Here is a 7,586-nt window from a genome sequence, read left to right on the forward strand (position 1 = left end):
ACCCCGTATTTACATATCTGCCACTGTGCAGGAGAATCCGTATAGGTGTTCGAGTGTTCGAACCGTAATGCGCAAGAAATGGTACGGAAACCCCGTATTTACATATCTGCCACTGTGCAGGAGAATCCGTATAGGTGTTCGAGTATTCGAACCGTAATGCGCAAAAAATGGTACCGAAACCCCGTATTTTCATATCTACCACTGTGCAGGAGAATCCGGATAGGTGTTCGAGTGTTCGATCCGTAATGCGCAAGAAATGGTACCGAAACCCCGTATTTACATATCTGCCACTGTGCAGGAGAATCCGCATAGGTGTTTGAGTGTTCGAACCGTAATGCGCAAGAAATGGTATGTAAACCCCATATTTACATATCTGCCACTGTGTAGGAGAATCCGTATAGGTGTTCGAGTCTTCCAACTGTAATGCGCAAGAAATGGTACCGAAACCCCGTATTTACATATCTGCCACTGTGCAGGAGAATCCGTATTGGTGTTCGAGTGTTCAAACCGTAATGCGCAAGAAATGGTACCGAAACCCCGTATTTACATATCTGCCACTGTGCAGGAGAATCCGCATAGGTGTTCGAGTGTTCGAACCGTATTGCGCAAGAAATGGTATGTAAACCCCGTATTTACATATCTGCCACTGTGCAGGAGAATCTGTATAGGTGTTCGAGTGTTCGAACCGTAATGCGCAAGAAATGGTACGGAAACCCCGTATTTAAATATCTGCCACTGTGCAGGAGAATCCGCATAGGTGTTCGAGTGTTCGAACCGTAATGCGCAAGAAATGGTATGTAAACCCCGTATTTACATATCTGCCACTGTGCAGGAGAATCCATAGGTGTTCGAGTTTTCCAACCGTAATGCGCAAGAAATGGTACCGAAACCCCGTATTTACATATCTGCCACTGTGCAGGAGAATCTGTATAGGTGTTCGAGTGTTCGAACCGTAATGCGCAAGAAATGGTGCCGAAACCCCGTATTTACATATCTGCCACTGTGCAGGAGAATCCGCATAGGTGTTCGAGTGTTCGAACCGTATTGCGCAAGAAATGATATGTAAACCCCGTATTTACATATCTGCCACTGTGCAGGAGAATCCGTATAGGTGTTCGAGTGTTCGAACCGTAATGCGCAAGAAATGGTACGGAAACCCCGTATTTACATATCTGCCACTGTGCAGGAGAATCCGTATAGGTGTTCGAGTATTCGAACCGTAATGCGCAAAAAATGGTACCGAAACCCCGTATTTTCATATCTACCACTGTGCAGGAGAATCCGGATAGGTGTTCGAGTGTTCGAACCGTAATGCGCAAGAAATGGTACCGAAACCCCGTATTTACATATCTGCCACTGTGCAGGAGAATCCGCATAGGTGTTTGAGTGTTCGAACCGTAATGCGCAAGAAATGGTATGTAAACCCCGTATTTACATATCTGCCACTGTGTAGGAGAATCCGCATAGGTGTTCGAGTGTTCGAACCGTAATGCGCAAGAAATGGTATGTAAACCCCGTATTTACATATCTGCCACTGTGCAGGAGAATCCGCATAGGTGTTCGAGTGTTCGAACCGTATTGCGCAAGAAATGGTATGTAAACCCCGTATTTACATATCTGCCACTGTGCAGGAGAATCCGTATAGGTGTTCGAGTGTTCGAACCGTAATGCGCAAGAAATGGTACGGAAACCCCGTATTTACATATCTGCCACTGTGCAGGAGAATCCGTATAGGTGTTCGAGTATTCGAACCGTAATGCGCAAAAAATGGTACCGAAACCCCGTATTTTCATATCTACCACTGTGCAGGAGAATCCGGATAGGTGTTCGAGTGTTCGAACCGTAATGCGCAAGAAATGGTACCGAAACCCCGTATTTACATATCTGCCACTGTGCAGGAGAATCCGCATAGGTGTTTGAGTGTTCGAACCGTAATGCGCAAGAAATGGTATGTAAACCCCGTATTTACATATCTGCCACTGTGTAGGAGAATCCGCATAGGTGTTCGAGTGTTCGAACCGTATTGCGCAAGAAATGGTATGTAAACCCCGTATTTACATATCTGCCACTGTGCAGGAGAATCCGTATAGGTGTTCGAGTGTTCGAACCGTAATGCGCAAGAAATGGTACGGAAACCCCGTATTTACATATCTGCCACTGTGCAGGAGAATCCGTATAGGTGTTCGAGTATTCGAACCGTAATGCGCAAGAAATGGTACCGAAACCCCGTATTTTCATATCTGCCACTGTGCAGGAGAATCCGGATAGGTGTTCGAGTGTTCGAACCGTAATGCGCAAGAAATGGTACCAAAACCCCGTATTTACATATCTGCCACTATGCAGGAGAATCCGCATAGGTGTTCGAGTGTTTGAACCGTAATGCGCAAGAAATGGTATGTAAACCCCGTATTTACATATCTGCCACTGTGCAGGAGAATCCGCATAGGTGTTCGAGTGTTCGAACCGTAATGCGCAAGAAATGGTATGTAAACCCCGTATTTACATATCTGCCACTGTGCAGGAGAATCCGTATAGGTGTTCGAGTCTTCCAACTGTAATGCGCAAGAAATGGTACCGAAACCCCGTATTTACATATCTGCCACTGTGCAGGAGAATCCGTATTGGTGTTCGAGTGTTCAAACCGTAATGCGCAAGAAATGGTACCGAAACCCCGTATTTACATATCTGCCACTGTGCAGGAGAATCCGCATAGGTGTTCGAGTGTTCGAACCGTATTGCGCAAGAAATGGTATGTAAACCCCGTATTTACATATCTGCCACTGTGCAGGAGAATCTGTATAGGTGTTCGAGTGTTCGTACCGTAATGCGCAAGAAATGGTACGGAAACCCCGTATTTAAATATCTGCCACTGTGCCGGAGAATCCGCATAGGTGTTCGAGTGTTCGAACCGTAATGCGCAAGAAATGGTATGTAAACCCCGTATTTACATATCTGCCACTGTGCAGGAGAATCCATAGGTGTTCGAGTGTTCCAACCGTAATGCGCAAGAAATGGTACCGAAACCCCGTATTTACATATCTGCCACTGTGCAGGAGAATCTGTATAGGTGTTCGAGTGTTCGAACCGTAATGCGCAAGAAATGGTGCCGAAACCCCGTATTTACATATCTGCCACTGTGCAGGAGAATCCGCATAGGTGTTCGAGTGTTCGAACCGTATTGCGCAAGAAATGGTATGTAAACCCCGTATTTACATATCTGCCACTGTGCAGGAGAATCCGTATAGGTGTTCGAGTGTTCGAACCGTAATGCGCAAGAAATGGTACGGAAACCCCGTATTTACATATCTGCCACTGTGCAGGAGAATCCGTATAGGTGTTCGAGTATTCGAACCGTAATGCGCAAAAAATGGTACCGAAACCCCGTATTTTCATATCTACCACTGTGCAGGAGAATCCGGATAGGTGTTCGAGTGTTCGATCCGTAATGCGCAAGAAATGGTACCGAAACCCCGTATTTACATATCTGCCACTGTGCAGGAGAATCCGCATAGGTGTTTGAGTGTTCGAACCGTAATGCGCAAGAAATGGTATGTAAACCCCGTATTTACATATCTGCCACTGTGTAGGAGAATCCGTATAGGTGTTCGAGTCTTCCAACTGTAATGCGCAAGAAATGGTACCGAAATCCCGTATTTACATATCTGCCACTGTGCAGGAGAATCCGTATTGGTGTTCGAGTGTTCAAACCGTAATGCGCAAGAAATGGTACCGAAACCCCGTATTTACATATCTGCCACTGTGCAGGAGAATCCGCATAGGTGTTCGAGTGTTCGAACCGTATTGCGCAAGAAATGGTATGTAAACCCCGTATTTACATATCTGCCACTGTGCAGGAGAATCTGTATAGGTGTTCGAGTGTTCGAACCGTAATGCGCAAGAAATGGTACGGAAACCCCGTATTTAAATATCTGCCACTGTGCAGGAGAATCCGCATAGGTGTTCGAGTGTTCGAACCGTAATGCGCAAGAAATGGTATGTAAACCCCGTATTTACATATCTGCCACTGTGCAGGAGAATCCATAGGTGTTCGAGTGTTCCAACCGTAATGCGCAAGAAATGGTACCGAAACCCCGTATTTACATATCTGCCACTGTGCAGGAGAATCTGTATAGGTGTTCGAGTGTTCGAACCGTAATGCGCAAGAAATGGTGCCGAAACCCCGTATTTACATATCTGCCACTGTGCAGGAGAATCCGCATAGGTGTTCGAGTGTTCGAACCGTATTGCGCAAGAAATGATATGTAAACCCCGTATTTACATATCTGCCACTGTGCAGGAGAATCCGTATAGGTGTTCGAGTGTTCGAACCGTAATGCGCAAGAAATGGTACGGAAACCCCGTATTTACATATCTGCCACTGTGCAGGAGAATCCGTATAGGTGTTCGAGTATTCGAACCGTAATGCGCAAAAAATGGTACCGAAACCCCGTATTTTCATATCTACCACTGTGCAGGAGAATCCGGATAGGTGTTCGAGTGTTCGAACCGTAATGCGCAAGAAATGGTACCGAAACCCCGTATTTACATATCTGCCACTGTGCAGGAGAATCCGCATAGGTGTTTGAGTGTTCGAACCGTAATGCGCAAGAAATGGTATGTAAACCCCGTATTTACATATCTGCCACTGTGTAGGAGAATCCGCATAGGTGTTCGAGTGTTCGAACCGTAATGCGCAAGAAATGGTATGTAAACCCCGTATTTACATATCTGCCACTGTGCAGGAGAATCCGCATAGGTGTTCGAGTGTTCGAACCGTATTGCGCAAGAAATGGTATGTAAACCCCGTATTTACATATCTGCCACTGTGCAGGAGAATCCGTATAGGTGTTCGAGTGTTCGAACCGTAATGCGCAAGAAATGGTACGGAAACCCCGTATTTACATATCTGCCACTGTGCAGGAGAATCCGTATAGGTGTTCGAGTATTCGAACCGTAATGCGCAAAAAATGGTACCGAAACCCCGTATTTTCATATCTACCACTGTGCAGGAGAATCCGGATAGGTGTTCGAGTGTTCGAACCGTAATGCGCAAGAAATGGTACCGAAACCCCGTATTTACATATCTGCCACTGTGCAGGAGAATCCGCATAGGTGTTTGAGTGTTCGAACCGTAATGCGCAAGAAATGGTATGTAAACCCCGTATTTACATATCTGCCACTGTGTAGGAGAATCCGCATAGGTGTTCGAGTGTTCGAACCGTATTGCGCAAGAAATGGTATGTAAACCCCGTATTTACATATCTGCCACTGTGCAGGAGAATCCGTATAGGTGTTCGAGTGTTCGAACCGTAATGCGCAAGAAATGGTACGGAAACCCCGTATTTACATATCTGCCACTGTGCAGGAGAATCCGTATAGGTGTTCGAGTATTCGAACCGTAATGCGCAAGAAATGGTACCGAAACCCCGTATTTTCATATCTGCCACTGTGCAGGAGAATCCGGATAGGTGTTCGAGTGTTCGAACCGTAATGCGCAAGAAATGGTACCAAAACCCCGTATTTACATATCTGCCACTATGCAGGAGAATCCGCATAGGTGTTCGAGTGTTTGAACCGTAATGCGCAAGAAATGGTATGTAAACCCCGTATTTACATATCTGCCACTGTGCAGGAGAATCCGCATAGGTGTTCGAGTGTTCGAACCGTAATGCGCAAGAAATGGTATGTAAACCCCGTATTTACATATCTGCCACTGTGCAGGAGAATCCGTATAGGTGTTCGAGTCTTCCAACTGTAATGCGCAAGAAATGGTACCGAAACCCCGTATTTACATATCTGCCACTGTGCAGGAGAATCCGTATTGGTGTTCGAGTGTTCAAACCGTAATGCGCAAGAAATGGTACCGAAACCCCGTATTTACATATCTGCCACTGTGCAGGAGAATCCGCATAGGTGTTCGAGTGTTCGAACCGTATTGCGCAAGAAATGGTATGTAAACCCCGTATTTACATATCTGCCACTGTGCAGGAGAATCTGTATAGGTGTTCGAGTGTTCGTACCGTAATGCGCAAGAAATGGTACGGAAACCCCGTATTTAAATATCTGCCACTGTGCCGGAGAATCCGCATAGGTGTTCGAGTGTTCGAACCGTAATGCGCAAGAAATGGTATGTAAACCCCGTATTTACATATCTGCCACTGTGCAGGAGAATCCATAGGTGTTCGAGTGTTCCAACCGTAATGCGCAAGAAATGGTACCGAAACCCCGTATTTACATATCTGCCACTGTGCAGGAGAATCTGTATAGGTGTTCGAGTGTTCGAACCGTAATGCGCAAGAAATGGTGCCGAAACCCCGTATTTACATATCTGCCACTGTGCAGGAGAATCCGCATAGGTGTTCGAGTGTTCGAACCGTATTGCGCAAGAAATGGTATGTAAACCCCGTATTTACATATCTGCCACTGTGCAGGAGAATCCGTATAGGTGTTCGAGTGTTCGAACCGTAATGCGCAAGAAATGGTACGGAAACCCCGTATTTACATATCTGCCACTGTGCAGGAGAATCCGTATAGGTGTTCGAGTATTCGAACCGTAATGCGCAAAAAATGGTACCGAAACCCCGTATTTTCATATCTACCACTGTGCAGGAGAATCCGGATAGGTGTTCGAGTGTTCGATCCGTAATGCGCAAGAAATGGTACCGAAACCCCGTATTTACATATCTGCCACTGTGCAGGAGAATCCGCATAGGTGTTTGAGTGTTCGAACCGTAATGCGCAAGAAATGGTATGTAAACCCCGTATTTACATATCTGCCACTGTGTAGGAGAATCCGTATAGGTGTTCGAGTCTTCCAACTGTAATGCGCAAGAAATGGTACCGAAATCCCGTATTTACATATCTGCCACTGTGCAGGAGAATCCGTATTGGTGTTCGAGTGTTCAAACCGTAATGCGCAAGAAATGGTACCGAAACCCCGTATTTACATATCTGCCACTGTGCAGGAGAATCCGCATAGGTGTTCGAGTGTTCGAACCGTATTGCGCAAGAAATGGTATGTAAACCCCGTATTTACATATCTGCCACTGTGCAGGAGAATCTGTATAGGTGTTCGAGTGTTCGAACCGTAATGCGCAAGAAATGGTACGGAAACCCCGTATTTAAATATCTGCCACTGTGCAGGAGAATCCGCATAGGTGTTCGAGTGTTCGAACCGTAATGCGCAAGAAATGGTATGTAAACCCCGTATTTACATATCTGCCACTGTGCAGGAGAATCCATAGGTGTTCGAGTGTTCCAACCGTAATGCGCAAGAAATGGTACCGAAACCCCGTATTTACATATCTGCCACTGTGCAGGAGAATCTGTATAGGTGTTCGAGTGTTCGAACCGTAATGCGCAAGAAATGGTGCCGAAACCCCGTATTTACATATCTGCCACTGTGCAGGAGAATCCGCATAGGTGTTCGAGTGTTCGAACCGTATTGCGCAAGAAATGATATGTAAACCCCGTATTTACATATCTGCCACTGTGCAGGAGAATCCGTATAGGTGTTCGAGTGTTCGAACCGTAATGCGCAAGAAATGGTACGGAAACCCCGTATTTACATATCTGCCACTGTGCAG

The sequence above is a fragment of the Camellia sinensis genome, chromosome 4 (genome assembly GCF_055761805.1).
Source record: "Camellia sinensis isolate YWXY chromosome 4, ASM5576180v1, whole genome shotgun sequence".
In the NCBI taxonomy this organism is placed as follows: Eukaryota; Viridiplantae; Streptophyta; class Magnoliopsida; order Ericales; family Theaceae; genus Camellia; species Camellia sinensis.